This window comes from Numida meleagris, chromosome 13 (assembly GCF_002078875.1).
Source record: "Numida meleagris isolate 19003 breed g44 Domestic line chromosome 13, NumMel1.0, whole genome shotgun sequence".
NCBI lineage: Eukaryota > Metazoa > Chordata > Aves > Galliformes > Numididae > Numida > Numida meleagris.
In genome coordinates, this window is record NC_034421.1 from 13805701 (window position 1) to 13810767 (window position 5067).

Here is a 5067-nt window from a genome sequence, read left to right on the forward strand (position 1 = left end):
CAGGGAGGTTGTGGATGCCCCGTCCCTGGAGGCATTCAAGGCCAGGCTGGACGTGGCTCTGGGCAGCCTGGTCTAGTGGTTGGTGACCCTGCACTTGGCAGGGGGGTTGAGACTCGATGATCTTTGAGGTCCTTTTCAACCCAAGCCGTTCTATGATTCTATGATATACATTACTTGCTGTATTCTACAAGGCCAGCACGGTCTTTGGGTGTGCACCATTATCTCTACAATTCCCCCTGTCCATTCCAAGAGGACTGTGGCTTTCTGTTTGTAGCAAATGCCATAAGCCGGTGTTTTCAAAAGCTGGAGAGTCCTCATCACCTTTCTCTCCTGGACAGGAGGACATCCTGGAGCTGAAAAGGCAGTTGTCCCTGGCTGATGGCCAGCTACGGAAATCCGAAGTCTCACGGAAGCGCCTGGAGATCTGCAATAGGAAGCTGCTCCTGTTTGTGCAGGTGATGTGCTGAGCTGCCATCACTGTGGCCTCTTCCCTTATGAGGGATTTTGCAGGTCCAGCTCATTTCCTGGTCCGTAAGCAAGAGGTTGTTCTATTCCTTCTCCTTCTAACAGGGTGCTGCCTGTTGGTTAGGAGAAACTGGGCAATGAGCTCAGAGATGCTCGTGTACCCATGAGCTATGTAAATGGCATGGTGCAGACAATGGAGCCCCGAGGCCCCGCTGACCAGCACGAGTCCCCTTGTACTGGACACGATGCTCAGAATCATTTTGCATTTTGGCCTTCCTTTTGTAAAACGCATTGGTTGCTTCTCTGCACAGCAAGCGTGAATTTGAGGAGCAGTTTTGTTCTACAAGAGCTTTCTTTTAATTGACTGCTCTTCCACTTCATTGCTTGCGTTGGGAATACAAGCTTGTGTAGCTAGTAAACCAGCCAGCATGGGAAGCATTGGGACTCCAAATGCTACAACTAGCAGTAAACTGTCCCAGGAGCTCTTGAAATCAACAGGAAACAGCGGAGAGAAAGGAAGCAGAGGTGCTCTGTCCCCTTTTTCAAAGCAAGAAGAATTTAAACACCTGTGGATGTGCAGCACCAGGTGCTGGGCTGTGTGCAGGTGGAGGCTGGACTTTGCAAGTGGATTTGGCTTGGTCCCAGGGACAGACATCACGGGGTTTTGTCTGCTGGGGCAAAATGTCTCCCTGTTACACATCCCCCAGTAGTATTTGAGCATTCGCTAACCGTGGGGAGAAATTACAAGTGTAGGTACCATTCAGAAGCCAGGAACTGTTGGGAGCAATGATCACAGGTTTGCTTGTAGCCTGCCATACCACTCTTTGGAAGAGTATTTTTATGTTGCGTTTGGTTTACTTTATTTGTTGGCATTAAAATGCATAATTTAGGAGTGTCTGTATGTTTGCATAGGCTGTGAGTGTTGCCTGTGCTGCAAAAGGCCTTGAGATATTTGCTTCAAGGGCAATGAATAAGCAGGAGCTGATTACTGTCACATTAAATCCGACAAGCAGCCGAAGCCCATGGGGTTTGTTCTCAGGAATTATTCGTCCCTACAAGTCTGAAACGTTTCTTGTTTTGTTTCGATTTTGTTTTACGGCAGAACGTTCACAAGGTCCTGAGCACGCCCAGTCACTTACCAGATGAGAAAAGGTAGGAGATGGCTTCTGGGAGTTGCAAATGGGAACACTGCATTTTCTGACCTTTCTCAGGGGAAGGTGTTTCACACAGAACCTACCTCTACTGTCACTTTGGGAAGGAAACCATTGGGAAAAGATGCTCTGGAGGCTGCAGAGCAGTCAGTACTTTGGGGGCAGTTGGGTTCTGTTTCGGGTATTTTGGGGAAATGTGTAGGTGAAGCACCCCAATGGATAAGCTGCTCCTGTTAGCAGAGCCCCTAAGCAAGCTGTTTGAAAGGAGCAGCATTGTGACTCATCTGCTTTTCCTAACAGAAGTCCCTCTTTGGCTTTAGGACCATGTACTTCTCTATCAGCAGTTACGGAAACTGATAGAGGGAGTGGAAGCAAAGAGCAAATGTGACTCTTAACTTCAGGAATGGTTACAGAAATGGTTCTCCCTAACACCGGGAGGAAATGTATCAGAATTCTGTTATGAGAACTCTGGTAGTGTTTTGCTTTCTTTTGTTTTAAATTGATTCACCTCTTGAAAGGTCCCAATCCTGTTGGTAATGACAGCCCCTTGAAGAAAGCTGATGTTTAAGAGTGATGTTAAGGGGAAACAGTTCTTAAAAATGGTGAGGTTTTCAGGATGGTTATTTCTGTGGTAACGAAGGAAAGGTGGTTTGGAGGAGTTCTTAAAAAAAAACGGAAATCCTAAAAAATTACTTCGATAGTGTATCTTAAATCTCTATCTGTAACAATACAAGTATATCTGAAAGAGACTCCTGTAATGCTGAGGGATTGAGGGGTAATCCCCTCTGAATGCACAGAAGTTACATAGAGCACCCTTCAGAAGAAGCTGGCCAGGATTTTCAGTGGTTGTTCCATGATGGATGTATTGATGGCACTTTCCGTATTTGTAAGAGCCAACAGTGAAACAGAAGAGGATAAAACAGGCGCAGTCTCAGATACATCTCTTCCATCTTCAGATCTTGTTGAACTTTTGCTATCAGAAGCTAAAGAGCTGCTAGCGCCAATGCTCCCCAACAAGGACGGTAAGCACTAAGCTGACTGGAGAAACCCAAATCCAAGCAAGTCCCAAGGATGCTAATTGTTAGCATTATTCACTTTCCACCACCCTCCATACCTGTTTGCTGCACCAGCTAAGTCTCCCATGAATGTTCCCAATGCCCTCATGCTAACTGAAACGTAATTGACCCCAGCGTGCCCAGATGACTTGTAGTTGGATCTGACAATCAGACTTGTGGCCTAAAGAATCAAAGAGTGTGGCTTATACCCAGGACCAGAGGAAAGGTGCTTGTCCTGGAAAGGAACTAGGAGGAGGATGGATTCATAGAATCACAGTAATGCCACTAATCACATTAATGAAAGGAACCACCTGAGATCAAGCAGTCAAATCTCCTGTTCCAGGGAGGACCAGCACACTAGGCCAGATCTGCAGTGCTTTTAGCCAGCTGCACCTTGAAAGCCTCCAGAAATGGAGATCCGCAGCCTCTCTGGATAATGTCTTCCCGAGCTGCATTATGCTCCATGGAGAAAAAGATTTTCCTAATGTCTAGTCTGAACTCCCCAAGGTGCAATCTCTGGCTGATGCCCCCAGTTATATCGTCTGCCACTGCCAGCTAGAGTTTGGCTTCAGCATCCTTGTAATTGCCCTTGAAGTAGGAGTGAGTGCTGTGGGACTGCTTTTCAGCCTCCTCTTTGCCAAGCTAAATAAGCTCAGTTCCTTCAGCCCTCCTCGAGCTCCCCTTGCAGGTTCCGAGCCCCAGGGCTGCCGCTGAACTGTATCCAGCTTCTCAGCAGCTTTGAACTGGGAACTCAAACCTTCATTCGTCATCCTGGTATGAGTGTAGCAATGCTGAGCAGAGGGGAAGAGTAATCTCCCTGTTTCCTTGGCATACAAGTCTGGCAGCCCAGGAATTCCACTCTCATGGTTGCAAAAGGGAGAAAATCAGGCACCAAGCATCTGAATTAATTTGCCAGCCTGGGGTTCTCAGCTGTGAGCCACAGGTGTTTCTCAGCAGCAGGCATTTGACCCTACTTGTCTCCTTCCATGCAAAGGAAGAGCTTATAATCTCCCCCTTGTCATGATGGGGTGAGCATACAGCCCCCAGTGTGTGCCCCCTCTTTACTCTCCTGCACTGCACTCCAGCATTGCCTCTTCTCAGTGCACAAGATGCAAGGAAAATAATGGTAGCCTTTGAGAAGCACTCCTAATAGACGAGCTTGTCAGCATTTCCAGAGTGCCTGCATCATGTGTGTGTGCTTTATCATCATGTGGCAGTGGTACTTGCATTGGGCATCCTTTTTAACCCTACTCTTCTTCCTGGTTTTACTTCTGCAGCTTCGCCGTGTGACAGGGACCAGTGCCTGCCTGCTGAAGGGCTCCCAAACTACAAGGAGTAGGTGTCCAAACTGTACTTGCTCTGTAACTGTTACATCACAAAAACTCCTATTTTTTTCAAAATTTTTCCTTGACAACTTTGCAGCAGATCATCTGGGGGAGGCCTTCATGTGGTCATGTGAGAGAAGGAAGTCCTCTCCTAGACAGCGAGAGCTTTCACACCCAGCACAGTGAAGTATGGGGTGAATTCCTGGATTTTTTTTCTTTTTTTTTGCTGAAATATGCCTTTTTCTTCAGTCCAGATGGGAAACTGTGTTTCCGTGGCTTACCTAACTGGTGATTTTTAGACCACTGTGAGTTCTGAGCATGGGAAAAATCCTCACTGAATGTGTGAAACATTTACGTCATGCAATTACAGTGTACTGAAGTTCCAACCAAGACTCATAGGACACATGTGGCTCTGTTTGGATCTTCAGTGTTCTGAGGGTTTTCCTGAAACCCCTGGAGTGAATTACATCTAACAGAGCCACGAACTGAAGATATCTGCTGAAAGGGCACGTTTTTGAGATCTGAACGTCTATGAGAACTGTATTAATTGATCACCCTAAGTGAACCTTAGAATCTGCCAGCATGGAGGCAGTTAGGTACAAAGTAGGCATTTGCAATCCGTGATTTCAAGGTGACGAAAATCACTTTCAGGCAAAACAGATAGCCAGCACAATCAAAAGCCATGTGACTGGTTGACTGGTGACTGGCGACCTCTTTTCTCTACTCAATGGCAAGTCATGGAATCACAGAATCATTAATGATGGAAAAGACCTCTGAGATCATGAAGTCCAACCCATCCCACCGTGCCCACTGTGTCCCTCAGTGCCACATCCCCACGGTTCTTGAACATCCCAAGGGATGGTGACCCCACCACCTCCCTGGGCAGCAGTGCCCCTGCCTCACCACTCATTCTGAGAACAATTTTTTCCTAATATCCAACCTGAATCCCTCCTCGCGCAGCTCAGGGCCACCGCCTCTCATCCCAGAGTCTTCATGTTATCTTCTGCATCCTTTTCACAGAGGAGGGCGACCAAGATGATCGGAGGGCTGGAGCACCTCTCCTATGAGGAA